At 40.2% G+C, this 20,731-nt stretch overlaps 1 protein-coding gene and 1 non-coding gene across 3 annotated transcripts in view; one reads left to right on the forward strand and one right to left on the reverse strand.

Annotated features, from left to right (window-relative positions):
* LOC140453612 (bone morphogenetic protein 7-like) overlaps window positions 1-20,731 on the reverse strand; it is a 94,050-nt gene that overhangs the window by 66,142 nt on the left and 7,177 nt on the right. The window lies entirely within an intron of this gene.
* On the forward strand, window positions 8,769-8,840 carry trnaw-cca (transfer RNA tryptophan (anticodon CCA)). The gene has a single exon. It is a non-coding gene; the product is annotated as a tRNA-Trp (tRNA).

The following is a 20,731-nucleotide window of genomic DNA, read 5'->3' on the forward strand; positions in this document are numbered from 1 at the left end:
TTGTAACAGAATATCTTAATGCAAACCTAGCCCCATATGAGTCTGTCAATATAATAATTACTTATAATAGCCAGATGTAATAAACATCGGTTGGATCTTTCAGTACCACGTTACCTATGCCTAGTTTTTTAATGTTATGACGGTTAACATAAGCATTGCCACATCAGCTAAAATATTCTGCTGGAGACAAAACCCACTTCAGGTCCTAGATTATAGCATCCTAAATAGTTCATACAGATTTATGACCAGCATGCAGGAAAGGGAATCACTTCAGAAGGCTTTTGGGAAAGTCCCCCTCACGAGTCTGGTTAGACAATTTAAAATAGATAGGATAGAAGGGAATATACTAGCATGGATTAATGATTGGCTAATAGACAGAAAACAGAGTAGAAATAAATGCTTTTGTTTCTGATTTTCAGCATCCGTAATTCTTTGGCTTTTTTAGGACTAAATGTGTCAGTTTCGCACTGGCAGGATGTTGGGGTACTGCAAGGATCAGTACTTGGATTCCAGCTGTTAACAATCTCTGAAAACTGAAATGCAGGTGCAGCAAGCTATTTGGATGATAGCCTTCATTGGAAAAGAATTTGAGTACAGGAATAGTGATGTCTTACTTCAACTTTACAGGAGCTTGGTTAGACCATACCTGGAGTATTGTGTGCAGTTTTGGTCTCCTTATTTCAGTAAAGATGTTATTGCCCTAGAAGGATTGCAATGAAGGTTCATCAGACATACTCCCTGGATGGAGAAACTCTCCTCTGAAGAGATATTGGGCAAAGTGGGCCTGTATTCTCTAGATATTCAAAAAAGTGAGAGGTGATCTCCTTGAAACCTACAAAATACTTAAAAGTAATATACAGGACAGATGCAGGGATCTGTTTCCTCTAAATGAGGAGTCTAGAATCAGGGAGCACAAATGTAAAGGGCGATGCCACTTACATTTAAGATGTTTTTACTCAGATAGTTGTGAAGAAGCTTAGTATGTTAAAAGCAGGGACTGACAGATTTGAGATTACCAATGGGGCATATGGGAGTATGGGGATGGGGAGGTAAAAGAAATTGAAGTTTTCAATCAATCATGATATACTGATGGGTTGAATAGCTTACCTTTGTTCTTATTTTTGTCAGTAATCTGATCCACAATTTCAGCTCAAGACTCAAAATTGCTTGTATTAATTTACCCTCAACTGGGTTTGAAATTGACCTTGTGGCTATCAGATTGAAGCTAGCTTGTTCAATCATTACTGATTGTTCCAGCAGTTAAAACATTATTAACCACAGGCACAAACATTTGCTCACTGTCATAGAAACCCCTAAAAGGGACAGCTCTATTAAGCCAACCTTCATTAATGTATATCTGTGCTGTTGATAAACTGCTTTTTCATCTGTACAAGGCTTGAGTTATGATTTTAGGTACAGGAAGAGAAGGTAAACCATAAAATAATAGAAAGCTATTGCATAGAAAAAGACTATTTGGCCCATCATACCTCTACCAACGCTTTGGAAGACCTAACCAACTGATTCCTCACCCACGTCCTATCTGCAAGAGGAGTCTCTGAGATAGCCAAGCAGGTCTGTAATCAGTGGTGAAGCTAGCCCTGTGGAGGCAGCACTCTTCTTCTGATCTAACTTTCCAGAAGGTGTAACCACCACCATGTAACTTGAGCTGGCCTTCTCCACTGACTGGGTCCCACTTAGGCTGGTGATGTCAATGTTGGAATGTCTGAGTTCCCAGGCACCGATAGCAGTTCCAATCTGTCACTGTCAAGGTTGTCCATGAGCGTCTTGACATTCCAGGTTCCACGCTGAATTTTGAGAGCAAGTATACCTGTACGTGAATTATTTTAATGTGGGGTGGCCATTGTATAGCAGGTACCACATGGGTTTGGCAGAGCAAAGCCTTGCTTCACTGGGAAGGGTGTCCAAGCTAACTGGTGATAAGGCTCCATTGTTTGAGCCTATGGCAAACACACATACTGCTACTGTCCTCAACACTGCCCAAACAACATTTCCTTGATGCTGACAGGGTAGGTACAGAATGTTTCTTAAATGCCCAGTGCAGGTCGCAGATCATGAATAACAAGCTACTGCTCTCTATTTTCCTCCTCTTTCAGCTCTTTTATGGGAGTGCAGTCTGGTAATACCTCACCAAAATGTTCACTCATGTGTACCAGGATAGAGTTGGTGAATTTGAAGCCAATACAATTGAATTTGGTGTGCAATGCTTACACCTTCAGAAGGGTCTGCTGAATAAGATTAGATTCCCTACAGTGTGGAAACAGGCCCTTCGGTCCAACCAGTCCACACCGACCCTCCAAAGAGTAACCCACCCAGACCCATTGCCTTCTGACTAATGCACCTAACACTATGGGCAATATACCGTGGCCAATTTACCTGACCTGCACATCTTTGGACTGTGGGAGGAAACCAGAGGACCTGGAGGAAACCCACGCAGACACAGGGAGAATGTGCAAACTCCACACAGTCATCTGAGGCTGGAATCAAACCTTGGACCCTGGTGCTGTGAGGCAGAAGTGTTAACCACTGAGCCACCACGCCACCCCAAATTCCTACAAATAAATACAGTTGCTGCTCCTTATCCTTCTCATTGTTAACTATAGTTTTGAATTTTATACTAACTCCATAAACTTTGAAACCCACATTCAAAAATACAGGCCATTAATACATATCGAAAAGAGCAGTAGCTGTAATACTGAACGCTGGGGAATACCACTGAATAGCCTTTAGTCTGAATGAAACAATTTACCACTATTCTCTGTTTTCTGTCTTAGTTAAATTCTTATATTTTACCACTGTCCTGACCCTTTAATTTTGACAGTATTATGACTCTGATAGGATGAATGTGCAGGTAATCAAATCCCACTACTCTATAAGACATACCGAAAGTGTAAATGTCCAAATGAATCACCAAGACAGTTAAATTGCTTTCCTTTCACTGTGATCTAGGTCAGAAAATAGACTCCCATGAGGTTTCATCAATAACCATAAAAGCTTATTATAAACTAACTTATTCTTTAACAAGTGACAAAATAGGTTATTAAATACTGCTTTATAAACTTAAACTGTACCCCCTTTAAACCCAAATACACATACATTCATACAGAAACAGAACAAAGAACTCTAGAAATATTATGAATGGACAGAAAATAGTCAAAATGAAAAAATGAAAATCCTTTAGGTCAAGATTCCAAACCACAAGGGCGGAATGAAGTGATGTTTTTGTAGTTCTTTCAGTTGACAAGATCACTTCATTGTCTCCTGCAAGGTAATGGACAATCCTCAGTTTGTGTCGCCGGTTAGACCCAGGTGTTTTGTTAAGTTCACAGTTCAGTTTTTCAAACTGTCTTTTACTCACAGAGGGAGAGGGAAAGAAGAATAGGCAGAGAGAAAGAGAAGGAGAGAATTCGTTCTCACAACAGTACGGTATTTATTTCTATGTATAGATTGATAAAGAGAGTGAGAAAGGCAGAGTCCTGCATTTGCTGCAGGCTAAATGGAAGTCTCTTTTCAACTGCGTCACTCCACAGTTTATGGCAAAACAAGAAGAAACAGTCCAAAGGCTGCTCTAGGTGACCTGCATCCCAATGCTCCTTTCATTGGCTTGTCTAGCAAAAGTAACAAACCTATCTTATCACTCTCTAGACCTTCTCCAAAGGTCAACTTGATCTTTTATCAACAATAAAGAAAGCATATCACACTTCCGCTTTTGATCTTCAAGTTTCAAAAAGTCACCTGATAGACTCACTGCATCCTGGGAATTGTCCAAAACTTCAAGTTTTCTAGTTTTCATTCCAAAATAAATATGTGGTTCTAACAAGTCATAAAACAAACTCAGTCATAAAAGAAGAGATACTCTCAAAGGTTTTGATCAATGATTAAGACCAACGAAATATTTAGAAATTTGAACATTCATTGTTATGTCTGGGTCAAGGTATAATTTTTGAAATCTGTCCCCTTCTGTTAATTACCAGTTTTCTCACGACTTGTCTGGTGAAGTATTTATTTTCTTACACTGTCCTGGCCACATTTTGGACAGGCCTGTGATTGACAAGCCGCACGAATACCTATTACTAAGACGATGCCTGTAATAGTACTTTGGGATAGTTGGTCACCCCACCCTATTCAACATTCCACAAGTAGTTATAGTTTGAATCAGACCCAGCCTAGTGTGTCATCAGAGCTTGAGGATGATGGAGCGAAAGTGACAACAGTGAAAAATTCAACTGAATTCTACTCAAGTCTCATTTCTGATGAAGGGCTTTTGCCCAAAACGTCGATTTTCCTGCTCCTCGGATGCTGCCTGACCTGCTGTGCTTTTCCAGCACCACTCGAATCTTGACAGCTTCCATTTTAACTGGCTGTATAAAATAAAGGCACAGAGCCTGGCATTTGGCAGTTCTCCTAGTTTCTTGTTATAATTTCAGTGGGAGACCAGCAGAATCCACCAAATAAATAGTGCAAACAGCTGTTTTCAACAGATTTTATTATCGGGGCCTTAAACTGGTTCTGCCACAGTTGCAACAAAAAAGATTGGGAGAAACTCTGGAATTTCAGAACCGAAGCTTTTATTGCAGAAATGTCATGCCTGAAGTATTAACTTTGCTATGTCAGAGGCTGAAGGATTCACACACGTTTCTACATTCTGTTTTATTTAGCAGGAGCTCTTTTTATTACAGTAGGGTTTTAAAAATATAATAGTATTAGATCAGCCGTATGTGTAACTAAGGTGCAAGTTTCTATATAAGCACAATATATTCCATTGGATATCTTAAAAAAAATCTTTTAATCACATCCTGTCCAGGACATTCAGCAAATAGTGGTATTAGTATAAGTATTTTGTAAGTGAGCATTAACTTTACCTCATGAATTCCTCTCCTTAGACAAAATTTAATTCTTTTCAATCTTGTTTGAATATGTCTTCAAATATGAATTCTTGAGTGCCCAGGTGTGAGGCACTTTGGAAATCCCTCTTCTCCTAAACTCACTGTGTCTACAGCACCATTCTGATGCTGCCTAGTTCCCTGTGCTACACAAACATCGATTTTCTTGCTCCTCGGATGCTGCCTGCCCTGCTGTGCTTTTCCAGTACCACTCTAATCTAGACTCTGAGCTCCAGCATCTGCAGTCCTCACTTTCACCTTAAAATGGAAGCTGTCCTTCCTCATTGGAATTCAAAATGGAGGAACACTAGCATAATGTCTTGTCAAAAGATGGTGCATGTGGATGAAATAGTTTACTGCTACCATCCACTTCCCTTGACTAGGTTTAACAGTCTTCGGGATTTACACTGATAGAGGAAAACCAATAGTGAGTCTTAACTAGAAGGTGCTTTTGTGTTAAATAAGATATAGCCTGTTGCGAAATAGTAATTGGGTATAAGTTACATTGGTAAGTTAGATGTTGTTTCTATGACACTGGGAGATCTGTGAACATAGGGCTTAATTCTACAAGATCAAATCATTCTTTAAGATTTTGTCTTTCCTCATGTCTTTATGAAGTCATCAGATTGCTTAATGCATGAAATCTTTCAGAACCATGACCTTATTCTACAAAAGAAACAAATTCTAGCTCATTAAATATTGTGCTATCTGGATTCAGAAGAAATTTATCAGGATGTTGTCAGCTATGGAAGGCTTGAGTGATAAAGAAAGGTTGGCACTTTTTTCACTGGAACTTAGGAAGTTGGGAGGTGATCTGACAGAAGTTATAAAATAATGACGCATATAGATACAGTTAATAACAGGTGTCTTTTCCCTAGGTTGGGGGATTTCAAGACTTTAAGGTGAGAGGAGATTTAAAAAAGACATATGGGGAAAATGTTTTACCCAGAGACTGGTTCCTGTGTGAAATGAACTTCCTGAGGTAGTGGTGGATGTGGATACAATTACAACATTTAAAATACATTTGGATAGATACATGAATAGGAAAGGTTTGGAGGGATATGGGCCAGGAGCAGGCAGGTGGGACTAGTTTAGTTTGGGATTATATTTGGCACAGATTGGTTGGATCAAAGAGTCTGTTTCCATGCTGTATGACTGTATGACTCTTTCTCACAATTGAAAATACTTAATTAGATAATTATATGTTTTGCTCTTGTGATTATTTTTCATCAATCTATTCAGACATGTTGTGGCACATCTCTGGGGAACATAAGACCTGGACTGGATCTTCTGGCCTGAGGAAGGGATACTGCCACTACACTACAATAACCAAATTAAAGTGCCTTCTCTGATATGGTGTGGGCATTCTTTAGAGAGTGACTATGTTTCCTGAAGAAAAGTCTTATTGAATTTAAAATGTTAACTCTGTTTATCTCTCCACAAATGTGCCAAACCTGCTGAGTTTCTTAAGTACTTTGCTTTTATTTCAGATTTCTAATATTTGCAGAATTTTACCTTAAATAGAATAAGGTACAGTTCAAATTTCAATGCACATGAGAGCTTGTTCTTTTTGATTTGTTAAAGAAGAAAATTTTGTGTAGTACAGGGAACTGGTTGGCATCAGAATGGTTTAGGATGTGAGGGATTTCCAAACTGCCTCATACCTGGGGTGGGGTGTGTAATGGTGGGAGAGAACTCAACACAGAAATCTGGATTGTACTTGTGGATCCTAGATCTCCTCCTGGCCACATTGTAAGTGTCTTTTTTGTACATATAAATGTCCCTTAAATGTACTCACCAGCTTCCTAGCAGTTTCACATAATAGGGCATCTCTAGTAGGGACCTGTTTAGGAGCAGGCTAAAATTCCATTGGGGTTCCATCTGCATATCTTTGGACACCCAATTTCCACCCACTGTCATCACAACTGGTGCCTTAGAGTCACAGATCAATGGTAGAGCGAACTACTCTATTTTAACTGAAGTTCCATGCTTTTACAGCCAGTTTGGAAGGGTTGAAATTGCTCCTGATATCTCAGGTTTCCAAAAGCTCCATCTGTATTCTTCAGTCACCTCCTTTTAGTTAATGCAGGGCTGTGAATTTATTCATTGCTTAATGAATTAGAGTCATAGAGTCATAGGGATGTACAGCACGAAACAGACCCTTCGGTCCAACCCGTCCATGCTGACCAGCTATCCCAACCCAATCTAGTCCCACCTGCCAGCACCCGGCCCATATCCCTCCAAACCCTTCCTATTCATATACCCATCCAAATGCCTCTTAAATGTTGCAATTGTACCAGATTCCACCACATCCTCTGGCAGCTCATTCCATACACGTACCACCCTCTGTGTGAAAATGTTGCCCCTGAGGACTCTTTTATATCTTTCCCCTCTCACCCTAAACCTATGCCCTCTAGTTCTGGACTCCCTGACACCAGGGAAAAGACTGTCTGTCTATTTATCCTATCTATTCCCCTCATAATTTTGTAAACCTCTATAAGGTCACCTCTCAGCCTCCGATGCTCCAGGGAAAACAGCCCCAGCCTATTCAGCCTCTCCCTGTAGCTCAGATCCTCCAACCCTGGCAACATCCTTGTAAATCTTTTCTGAACCCTTTCAAGTTTCACAACATTTTTCCGATAGGAAGGAGACCAGAGTTGCACGCAATATTCCAACAGTGGCCTAACCAATGTCCTGTACAGCCGCAACATGACCTCCCAACTCCTGTACTCAATACTCAATAAAAGAAAACATACCAAACGCCTTCTTCACTATCCTAACTACCTGCGACTCCACTTTCAAGGAGTTATGAACCTGCACTCCAAGGTCTCTTTGTTCAGCAACACTCCCTATGACCTTACCATTAAGTGTATAAGTCCTGCTAAGATTTGCTTTCCCAAAATGCAGCACCTCGCATTTATCTGAATTAAACTCCATCTGCCACTTCTCAACCCATTGGCCCATCTCGTCCAGGTCCTGTTGTAATCTGAGGTAACCCTCTTCACTGTCCACTACACCTCCAATTTTTGTGTCATCTGCAAACTTACTAACTATATTTCTTCTGCTCGCATCCAAATCATTTATGTAAATGACAAAATGTAGAGGGCCCCGTACCAATCCCTGTGGCACTCCACTGGTCACAGACCTCCAGTCTGAAAAACAACCCTCCACCACCACCCTCTGTCTTCTACCTTTGAACCAGTTCTGTATCCAAATGGCTAGTTCTCCCTGTATTCCATGAATTATCAGGTTATAAAACAATTCTTAAAAGAGGCACAATTACCTGTAAAATGACCCACAAGATACATTCACCGTTTCAAGTCAAAATGACATGATCACAGCACAGGTATGATTAGTTTTTAAAAACTATATTTCCAGAGTAAAACAAACTTATTGAAACCATTTGTAGTGGAACCGGAATTACATTAATCCCAGTTTACAGTTCAACTCAATTAATACAGATGGCTTTAGCTGAGCTTTCATAGTGAACAATAAGGCTTCCTCCACACTCAAAGCTAATGCACCGTTAAATAATTATTGTTCAAGAGGTTCATTTGGTTTCAGAGATAAAGACAGCAAATAACTTCAGAACAAACTTCAGAACACAAAACTGAAACACCACTGCATTAACATTTTACTAGTGGGCGGCATGGTGGCACAGTGGTTAGCACTGCTGCCTCACAGCACCAGGGACCTGGGTTCAATTCCTGCCTCAGGCGACTGACTGTGTGGAGTTTGCATGTTCTCCCTGTGTCTGTGTGGGTTTCCTCCCACAGTCCAAAGATGTGCAGGTCAGGTGAATTGGCCATGCTAAATTGCCTGTAGTGTTAGGTTAGGGGTATGGGTCGGTGTGGACTTGTTGTCCGTGAGCTTGTGGCGCAACGGTAGCGCGTCTGACTCCAGATCAGAAGGTTGCGTGTTCGGAACACGTCAGGCTCACTGACGTCAACTTCTTACATTTCAAATCAAGAAAGGAGTCCGTTCACTCCGGATATCTGTTGAGCCAAATCTTCTTTATGGAAACTTTCGATCTCACGTGAAGCTTTGCTGTCAGTTTGATTTGTAAAAGTGGGCGGCACGGTGGCACAGTGGTTAGCACTGCTGCCTCACAGCGCCAGAGACCCGGGTTCAATTCCTGCCTCAGGTGACTGACTGTGTGGAGTTTGCACGTTCTCCCCGTGTCTGCGTGGGTTTCCTCCGGGTGCTCTGGTTTCCTCCCACAGTCCAAAGATGTGCAGGTCAGGTGAATTGGTCATGCTAAATTGCCCATAGTGTGAGGTAAGGGGTAGATGAAGATGTAGATGTAGGGGTATGGGTGGGTTACGCTTCGGCGGGGCGGTGTGGACTTGTTGGGCCGAAGGGCCTGTTTCCACACTGTAAGTAATCTAATCTAATCTAATCTAATCTAGAGGCTTCTGTGGTTTCTCACTCATTTGTCGGTATTTTTCAGAGATGTAGAAAATTTTGTCTGACTTCATTAAATCTTCATTAAATACAAAAATATATCTTATCATAAACCTTAAATTATATCTAATGAGAACAGCCAGGCGCTTAAATGCAGAAAGAAATTCTGGTGAACAGTTCAAATGTGAAGACCAGATCAACATGTGGAACAGCATTGTGGGTCTATGTAGAGTAAATGGATTGCACCAGTTCAAAAAGGCAGTTCACCTCCATCTTCTCAAGGGCAACTATGGATGGGCAATATATGGTGGGCCAGCCAGTGATGCCCATGTCGTGCGAATGAATCAAAAAATTGTAACATAGCTCTGGCCAATTTGCATAGGGTGCAGTTGTGTCCCGGCAAAGCATAACACCGTAGAATCAATGTATCTCATGGTGTTTAGCTTGTTTCCTTTGTGCTCACTCACTTTGTACTTACTTGAATGCTCCCAGCATCTTTTCTAAGTCTTGCTTTGCCCTGCCTTTTTGTGTTTTGCCATCTCATTAAGGACTTACAGGCTCACAGTACATCTGTTTTGCCTTGCTATTTATCACAGACACTATGCCAAGCAGAAAGTCATGTTTGCCAGAATTGAGGGGATGGATACATTGCTATATGGCACTCTTATAAATCAATGTCACACCTGCAGCATGTGTCAGCAGCTTATTTGAATAGCAAGACCGAATCAAATGGCCATGTTACAAGGTCGAAGGGGAGTCAGTCAGATTGAGAGGGACAAATAATAGTCATTGATACCACCCCAGTGGGTCAAGGGCAGCATCCAGTCTCAGTTCAGGGCTTAGACACAGTCAGCCAGCCACTTGTGGCAGTCAGAGTCAGGAGTTTTGTATCCTTGCATTTCGGGGCATCGGCCACAGTGAATCCTACAGATCCAGTGCAACAAATCCAGGGATTAACTATAAGTCAGTCAGGGAGATGCATGGAAAACAATCTGGAGTCTGTTCACTCATCATTTTGGCTGTTATTCCAAATCAGTTGGTGGGCTGGGCCATTGTCAGTCCTGGACAATGGTACACTGGGCATTAGGGAAAGAGTAGCACTTCTTCAGGTAGGGTCCTATTCTGGTATGTATAAAACTAAACAAAAAACTGAAGGTACTGGAAATCTGAAACAAAAACAGGATGTGAAAGAGAAACTCAGGAGATCTGGCAGCAGCTGTGGAGAGAAAAACAGTATTCATGCTTCAAGTTCAGAGACCCTTCATCAGAATCCCTACATGCTGTGAAGGGCTATTCATGGCTAGCTGTGTTTGACGTAATGCACTACATCTGGTATAATGGACCCTTTAAGCAGAGCAGCAACTTTGAAAGCTTGGCCGTTTCTATGGCGCAAGTGGTGGAAATCCCAGCAGATCCTGGTGAGAACATGTACTGCTGGTGAGTGTAAGAAAGCACATGAGCAGCACCATAGAGAATGTGTGATGCATTGATAGTGAGGTGAATTGTGAGACATAACTCGCTAGAGCACAAAGACAGAAACCCTTGTCAAATTCCCCAAAGTTGACACTTAGCTGATTTTTGTTGAAATTCAGTCCTATGCCTCCTTGTACATTTCTTAGCAGTTTGGAAGATGGTAATCAGGTTCAGTGTTGTGCAACTTCTGTAACAATGAGTTTTCTCCTGCTACTTTGAGATGATTTTGCATATGAAACAGTAGCACTTGTTCAAGTTAACTTGCTCAGCTGTATGTAGATGAGAACCCACTTGATCCCATCAAGGCAGGTGGTGCAATGGCACTCTTTAAGAATAGTCTTTTTTGTGTCTTATAATGAAATGCTTTTGTTTTGTTTTTGCCAAGCTCTCCAGCTGCAATTAATGAAACAGGAGGGAAGAGAAATTCATGCCTGCCCCGGGTATTTCAGCTAAGAAATGATTGTCACACATTTGTATAACTCCAGAGAAGCAGAAAATAGGGTTGTGTCCATGTCACCTCACAGGAGGTTCCCACTCTCAGCATTCAGGGAAAGTGATGGGCAAAATAAAAGGAGACATGGCCTTGGGCAAAGAAGGAAAGCTGAGAAGAAAAGCCCCTGTATAATGTACCCTTTAAGTAGAGCAGCAACTTTGAAAGCTCCTGAGCAGCCACATCAAAATCAACCCCTCTATGTAAATTTGCAAACTATTTAATGGGATTGCATATTTAAACGAATCAGACATGCAGTCCATGAAAAAAAACTCAATGTACATTGTTCTGGTACTTCCCTAAAATACAGGACTTAGTATAGTCTGATTCCTCATGACAAATCTTCATAGCTCAGAGAAACAAAAAGAGCAAAACAACTTTTAAAAATTGAAAGGAGAATATGAGAACTTTAAATAAAAGCTGCAAAATTCTATACAAATGTGCAATAATTTTCCTCCATTTAGCGTCCTATTTTTATGGGCACAGCTGAGGCAGCTGACATGGATGAACTGGGGAGAAAAGGGTAATCCGCAGCAGACATCTTGGGGTGCTTTTTCTCATTTTGCTTCAGGCAAGTAATGATTTTTGTCAGTAATATGGTTGCTAACTCTGGTAGATATAGCCCTAGAAACTTAGCAGTCGAAGAGCCTTTACTTTTCTCCACCTATATTTCATAAATGACAGCACTCAAAGAAAATTAAGAGAAAAATCATGGTATTCTTTCAATGCTGTTATGATTTTTCTCCAAGGTTGCTCACAGCAGTGCCTAACAGATTAATCTTGAACTTTTGTTTAGAAATTCCAGGACAATCTAGATTGTTTTTTGAAACCTTGCGTCAGTTAATGGAACGTGGCATTTGGGCTACTTGTGCTGGGCAGGTTGCTCCGAAAGTGATGCTACAAAACCTGGAAAGTAGTCTACATTTTTAAAAAAATATGTATACTTGGCTTTATTTTCAATTTTTTATTGCTTTTAAAATTAAAAGTTACTTTTCAAACTTAAATTTATTTAAGTATTGACGGAATTTTAAAATTGTTTTAAACCCATATTTTTAACTCGATTGGAAATGAAGGAGACTCTTTTGTTCCTCTGTTTTGATGAGGAAGAGGAGATCAGTAGGGAATTCAAGCTGAAAAGACACCATATGCTTCCTTCACCAAACAAAAGCTGAGTTATGCCAGCTGCCAGACAGCTGCAGGCGTAGCTCATAAGAAAGTCCTTGAGCTGACAAAGATCCAAGGCCAATTTCAAAATGAACTCTCCTCCGGTATTCCTTTTCTCTGACAAGTTCAACTCAGTAGTTGGCTTTCTTAGTCTCCACAACTTTCTCAGTTGCGATTTAGTAAGTTTTCTGCTAGTACTCTAACATGCCTCCTCTACCTTGCCCCGAATCATTCAACACAGCCATCCGTACCAAAGATATCTTGCTGAGAATAAATCTGAAACCCTTCCTTTGTTACACTTATTCTTGATGTGGAGATGCTGCTGTTGGACTGAGGTGGACAAAGTTAAAAATCACACAACACCAGGTTATAGTGCAACAGATTTATTTGGAAGTACTAGCTTTCGGAGCAGTGTTGGACTATAACCTGGTATTGTGTGATTTTTAACTTTACACTTATTCTGGTGAGAGGTTCACAAACGGCTGGCTGATGATTTGAGGCGAGAGTGGTGGAAGTTTTAAGTGTTATCATTTAGCTGGTCTTGGGTCATCAATCATTTTCCCTTTAAGAATCCTGAAGGCAGGTTGTGTTTCACTATCCCAAAAAACATTTTGATAAAGTCACTCCCACTGGTCCTATTTTGCCTCCTTTGAACTCAACAGTAGATTCCTTTAATTATCCTGAAGAAGCACCAGCTTCTATCATTCACTGAGTACTCAATGGTGCCAAATTTAATAGATACAATATGGATAGTGGGTAGCATCTTACCATCTTTGAAAATACTCTTGCATTTGGGAACTAATATACCACCCAACTAAGATTGTGGGTCAGCACCACACACGCATGATTTTTCCCAGAGACAGAGACAATGAAGGTTCTGCCTCTGGGAGTCTCTCCACTTCAGGATGATGGGTGAAAGAATACAGTAATTCTTGTACTTTAGTTGGCAGGACTTGTTTTTGCCCTATCCCAGCCAGCTTTCTTGCACCTTTGCAAATTTAGTTTGGCAAGGTTTAACACTAAATCAGCCAACTAATTTCCTTGACAAAGCTTGTTGTTGTTTTAAGTATTCTTTCCAAGAGCCATCAGAGTAGTATATCATTAAGGTAAACTACACAATTAGGAACATCGATTGCAACTCGATTCTTTATTCTCTAAAAGGTTGATGGAGTATTTTTTCGCCCAAATAGCATCACTCAGAATTGGTAAAGACTGGATGATGTGACAAAGGTCAGCTGCTTTTAAGCTCTGGGTGTTAAAGGAACTTGCTAGCATTCCTTGAAGAACACATTGGTAAGAAATCTGTCACTGCCAACACAAAATTTCAAATGAGGAATTAGATAGGAGTCTGCCTTTGTTTCTGCATTGACCTTTCGGTGTTCTGTACAGAATCTGGTTGAACCATTAGGGCTAACACAACTGGGGAATTTCAGCTACATTGACTCGATTGAATTAGACAGTTTTCTGACATGTAGTGGATTTCTGTTTCCACTTGGGTTTGTTTCTCTGGACTTAAGCAAAAGGATGACATTTGATAGAAGAAGGTTCTCCTACATACACATCATGCGCAGCTAAAATTGTATATCCTGGTTTGTCCCTATAGACGCTTAGATTGTCAGTAACCTTATAAGATCTTTTAATTCTTCTAAATCTAAATATGAAAGCATGGTATTTAACTTCCCCAATAGTTCATTCATACAATCACAGAATCCTACTGTAGTAGCAGGCCATGCAGCCCATTGAGTCCATACCAACTCGCCGAAAAGCATTCCACCCCTACCCACTCCCCTACCCTATCCATGTAACCTTGCATTTCCTGTGGCTAATCCACCTAATGCACATCCCTGGACACTATGGACAATTCAGCATGGCTAATTCACCTAATCTGCACATCTTTGGACAGTGGAAAGAAACTGGAACACCTGGGGGAAACCTGCACAGATATGGAGAAGCTGCAAACTCTGCCCAGACAGTCGTCTGAGGCTGGAATTAGACTCAGGCCTCTGGCACTGTGAAGCAGCAGTGCTAATCACTGAGCCACTGTGCTGCCCATTAGCTACCCAGATGATAAGTGGTTCAATTTAGGAATTCTCTAGGCCTCCCTTATAAGTTCACCTTGTAAAAGGCAATAACATCAACACCTCATCACCTGGATGAAATGCTTGTCAGCTTATTCGGTGATAGTTATTTGTCATGTATAAGGTGTACTTGAACTACTCTGTAGGCTCCTCTGAGCTATTCTTGGAACACAGTGTCACAGAGCTAGTCCCTTTTTTTCTAAAAGCTGTTCCTTGGCTCAAGGAGACTCTGTCCTTGATTTCTTTCAGAGAGGCAAAAAACTGGGCCAGGCCCCAATCAGTCTGGTTTGGTACAGAGATGAAAAGGATTTTTACAGGCCTTTTGTTTATACGTAAACAGATGAGACTTCAGGCCAAAGTGGTCATGTTTTAGAAATGATGTGTATAAAGAAAGGGGAGTGGTCAGCTCTCTAGCTGAGCAGTTTTAGTTCAGTCTCGAACTAGTTGAAAGTTCAACAGGGAGCTGTATGGAAACTCTCTCTCTCTCTCTCTCTTTGCCCTTCAACTTTAACCTGTAAGCATGTGTTTCATTTATACTGGTTTTTCAAGGGAATTTGCTTATTGGGACTGTTGTGTATATTCGGAACAGCATAATTAAGTCTAGTTGGATAGGTTGGGTTATGAAGGGGTTCTTTACTCTGTTCTTTGTGTTTCATTGTGTAATTTTGTGAATAAATCTTTGTCTGTTTTAAAATCTAGTAGTCAACCTAGCCAACTTAATCCAGGTAATTTTCACTGTATATTTACCAAACAAATTGCAAAGTTATGGTCTGAGCTGCCTGCTTAAGAATATTTTGAGTGGTCTGGCTTAGTCCATAACAGCAGCTCCATAGTCTAACATGGATGACTCATCTTTCTGTCCTCGATTAGTTTGAGAGGACATTATTACATGTCCATAAACTAATTCTAAAAGGACTAGAACCAATACACTCATTTAGTGAAACTCCTGCAGCAAATAAAAGAAATTTGAATCATTTTTCCAGATCTGATGATGTTCATGACAGTATGCCTTAATCATCATTTTGTGGGTTTGATGGTAACTTTCTACAGCTCCTTGGTCAATATGGGTGGATTTTAATTATGTTATACCCAGACTATTCATAACTACTTGAAAAGTTTGAGACATGAAATTGAAACCTTGGTCTCACTGGATCTTCATCATTAATCCATATTGAATGAAGAACTGGGTTAACTTCTCTGCTACTCACTCAGCAGAAATTGATCTCAAGGGAATGGTCTCTGGGAATTAATTAGCTATGTGCATAATTGTAAGGACATACTCGTAATTGTGATGTCTTTCATTAGGGTTCCACACAGTGTCTCAACTTCCTACTAAAATATTCCTTAAAAATGAAATGGCAATTCAAGATATTGGGTGAATTGCATGCTGTGTTTTTCCACCATGTGACAGGAGTTTTCCTTAATATTTCTTGACGATACTTGGGCAATATCATTGTCATTTGCAGTTCTGTGAGAAGACTTCCACTTCCTCATCAAAATCCCAATTTTAATTCAGTAACATGTTGGAACTCCTTCAACTTCAACTTCAGTTTGAGTCAATTAGACGACCTAAAATTCTGGTCTGTGGTGCTGAGCTTCAATCCTAAAAGTCTTCTTTAATGCATCTTTTGGATTAACCAAATTCCCAAATAATATTTCAGGTAACCAAATATCTATCTGTGGTGCAAATCTGATGCCAAACTTTGTTTCACAATTTCTTGGGTCACTACACATGAAGGAAAAATTCCTGGAACCTTTTCCTGTAACTGGTCCATCTGTTTAACCTCACTTGGTTTTTCCATGATTACTGAATAAGTTATAACCTTTGCTCCTGCCAAATCATTCCCTAGAAGTAGGTCAACTGCATATATTGGTTAACCATCCCGACTGTGAAAGTTCCAGATTTTAGGTCATACATGAGGTGTACTCAATAACAAGAATTGAATGCATACTCCCTGCTAATATTGTTAACTAAATCTTTGGCATTCATACAGTCACAGAGCATGGGAAACATACCCTTCAGTCCAAACAGCCCATGGTGACCATAATCCCAAACTAAATTACTCCCACTTGCGTGTGCCTGACCCATATCCTTCCAAACATATCCTATTCATATACTTACCTAAGTATCTTCTAAACGTTGCAACTGTATCTGCATCCACCAATTCCTCTGGAAGTTCATTCCACACACAAACCACTTTGAGTAAAAAAAAGCCCCTCATATGTTTTTACAATCTTTAGCCCCGCTGGTGAAAACGTCACGCCTTTCCCCAGTTTAAAAAAAAAGACTTTGAATGTTTCCTGTGCTGCTACTTTTGTTAGGTTTACTTGTCTCATTGGAGGAATAAGAAGTTATTTTTCCTTATGATAAAAAAAGTCTCAGGTACTTGGTTTACTTTCCCTGAACTCACAGCAGTGTTTATACAAGATTGGATTGGACTCAGATCCTGGATTGGACTCAGATCCTTCCTTGTCAGAGTGTTTCAGAGTCAGATGCTTCCTTTATACAATCCAGTTCTTTTATGCTGGTGTCCCCTCTTTCACTTCCTTTCCTCTTTCTTTCTTCTTTTCCTTTGCTTCAAATGCATTTTTTCCTTTCATTCTTCTTTCCCTAGAGTGCTACTACTTTTTCTCTGTCCTCTCTCTGGAGTTCAAGGTTTCCCATTTCCAATTATTTCTCTATTTCAGGCTGCTGTACCTGCAGTTGAATTCTCGCCAGCTCAACGGACTCACCTTCTGACTTGCTTTGCTGTTCTTCCAATTTCAAACATTGTGCTATTTCCTCAAATACATCTGCTTTCTGAGGTCCTGCTTTTAGTTCTAACCATTGTGACATTTCAATTAGCCTAACCTTGATTTTTTATTAAAATAATCACTTGGATAAATCCTCCATCTCTTCTGATTCTGTGAAATATTCTGACAAGTAAGGATCTGAGTTTAATCCAATACAGGAAGTTGTTTAATTTATATATAAACTTTGCGGAGTGTGCTGGGAAATTAAACTAGACTTTGTTTGAAAGAATTAGCAACTGCATAAGTTTTACTGATGCAATAATGCACAAGATACCTGGACTTTCCTTTTATCCCTTTTACAATATTAGCCCATTTAGAATTAAACGATATTTGCCTTGAGAATGCTACTGCAAGGTGCTGCTTTTCTGGCAGATGGGAGTAATGCCCTCTTGCTCTCGCTCCACCACTCTACGATCAGAACATGAATCTAACAATAGTTTATACAAATTAAAAGATGCTTTCTCTACATTAAACCTAGAATGAAATGATCCAGCTAACAGGTTTCTTTAATAACTACAAAATTATCATTTTATTATAGAACAAAACCCATTCAGAGAAGGTGCAGAATTGGTTAATTGACACGATTTGTAAGGTGAAAATGGACATGTTTAGCCTTCTAAATAATACAAAGCACACTCTCTCTTCAGGTGAAGAGAAACAAAATAGTTTCTCTCTGCAGAAATTCATTACAGAGGCACAACTTGCTCAAGAAATGCAATATTTTGAGTTCAGTTGCTCTTCCATATGAAGTCAGGTTTCACACTGAATCCACTACAAAGTTACTTCAGATATAGGAAACAAAAGCTGGGCAGTTTGTTCTTGATCGGCTATCCCAGATTGATTTGTTATCAGAAATAACTCTCCAACCCACAGAGTACTTGAAACAAGGTAGCCACCATTCCATCATCATTCAAAACTCAAGATCTCAAAAAACAATTGAATATGAAGCAGCTTTACAACAGATGGTGTGGTCTAATAAGAGGTCCTCTCGTGTGGAAGCTATGGCAGAAGCCATGGCAGCTAAAAGAGAATGGTGCCTTCTCAGAAAATCTAACAAATGTGAAATTAAAATTTGCTTCAGCTGCCAGACCATCATAGCCTGCAGCTGTGGTCTGGCATCACTCAGACACAGACTCTGATCCACGGTCATAACTGGCCTTGTAATAACCTCAGTGAGTAGCTGCTCTATGCCTGGTCAGGCCTGGCCTTCCCCACAATGGCTCGCAGGCAGGATGGGTTTACTAAATTACATGCCTGTCTGTCTTTGTTCCTGTCCCCATCATGTTAGGATAAATATCCAGTGTCAAGCCTCAGCAGTGGGAGAGTTGTGGTGCACCTCTGGCAATATAGCTACCAATAAGGTGAATTTGTTCACAAGGACACAAAACAAATACATGAAAAACATTTAGTTTATCATGTTTCCTGTATCTCAACGTCCACAAATTTCCTGTATTATCTAATTGTATCATAAATGAATTTACTAGTTTCATCTCCAGCTACCAGGAAGCTGATTATAAATGTGAAAATGATTACTGCAGCATCTGTTCAAATTGTATTTTTACCAGTACATTCCTTTGCCCTATGTCTAGGCTTATCTAGTCTTTATGGTCATTCTAGTGTTATAGAGAAATGTAGAAACCAAGAACAGGAGGAGGCCATTCGGCCCTTTGAGCATGCTCTGTCATTCAATGTGCTCACAGCTGACCCCCTATCTCAATGCCACATTCAGTTTTCTCCTCATACCCCTTGATGCCTCTAAAATCTAAAATTGTATCATTCTTTCTTGAATATTTTCAGTGACTTGGCCTTCACTGTCTTCTGTGGTAAAGAATACAGATTCACTACCCTTTGTGTGAAGAAATATTCCCTCATCTCAGTCCTAAATGATCTATCCCCTACCCTGAGTCGGTGTCTCCTGATTCTAGCACCTGCAACCAGGAAAATCTCCTCCCTGTATCTCGTCTGTCCAGCCCTGCTAGTATTTTATACATTTCAGTTGGAACCCTTCTTATTTGACCAACCTCTGGTGAATACAGGCAGGGTTGAAATAATCTCTCCTCATAGGACAGTCCTGCCATCCTCATTACCAGTCTAGTGAACATCCGCTGTACTTCCTCTATGGCAAGTATACCCTTTCTTAGATAAGGAGATCAAAACTGCACAGTACTCCAGGTACAGTCTCACCAGTGCTCTGCATGACTGCAGCAAGACATCTCTAGTTTTGAATTCAAATCCTCTTGCAAGGAAGGCCAAAAATCCAGTTGCCTTCCTAACTGCTGCTGCACCTGCCTTTCTACTTTCTGTGACTGATGTACAAGGACACCCAGATCCCTTTGTGCATCCACATTTTCCAATATGTCACAATTTAAATAATACTTTCCTTTTTTCATACTGAAGTGTATAACTTCACATTTAGCCATATTGTACTTCATCTGACGTGTATTTACCTACTCATTCGACTTATTGGAATCCATTGAAGCTTTTTGCATCCTTCTCACAGCTCCCACCCACACTTGGAAATTTGGTTTCCCCATCCAGGTCATTTATATATATTGTGAATAATTGTATACCACTAGTCTGTCACTTGTAAAAAAAAATCCCATTTCTTCCTATTCTCTGTTTCCTGTCTTGATCCATGCCAATATATTGCATTGGCTAATTATCACAGTGATTCTTTAACCTATCTTAAATCTATTAAAAATGTAATCCATTTAGAATGAATTTGATAATAGAAGATCTGATGCTTGTATCTTTGATGGTCTTTGATTGCTTTGATACAGCAATGTTTCAAAATCAGTAATGTGCTTTGTCCACTGATTCACAGAAGTAAAATCTTGACATCCTGAATTGTTTTGGATAGTGCTTTTTGTGCGTTACTCCCTAACAATGTACAAGTCATGCTTTTTTCAAAGCAGAAGCTTGCAGGATGAAAGTAGGCTTTCCCACACTGGATGCACTCACTTAATTCACAACACACAAACCACTCCAGGATCCCTCATGGGTACCTGCCTCCACTTCACTTGAGGCATCACACTCTGACACTTCAGGTTCCATAATACCACTGAGTGAACTGCTTCCCTCTGACATCATCTACCAAACTTTTAGCCTTAAGCCATTTCCCTCTGAACTGTTCTCTAAAGCTGCTTTCCAGCTACTTGCTCATCAATATAGGTGTGGCCACCCATGTCCAGCACATGGTGACTCTGTGGGGTTTCAGGATCCCAGACACTTTGTATTTTACTCCAAACCCTGATACACCAATTTCACACAAAAACCTTTGCAACAATTGGAAGGTCAGTCCTGTCAGCTTTGTGATCTGTCAATGTTTTTCTTCTCAGAGTTTCTCTCTCAGTTATCTTGGATGCCATCTCAAATGCTCGGTTTAGCGTCTTGCGTTGCTCAGCTATCTATCCATTCATGTGAAATTG

The sequence above is a fragment of the Chiloscyllium punctatum genome, chromosome 27 (assembly GCF_047496795.1).
Source record: "Chiloscyllium punctatum isolate Juve2018m chromosome 27, sChiPun1.3, whole genome shotgun sequence".
In the NCBI taxonomy this organism is placed as follows: Eukaryota; Metazoa; Chordata; class Chondrichthyes; order Orectolobiformes; family Hemiscylliidae; genus Chiloscyllium; species Chiloscyllium punctatum.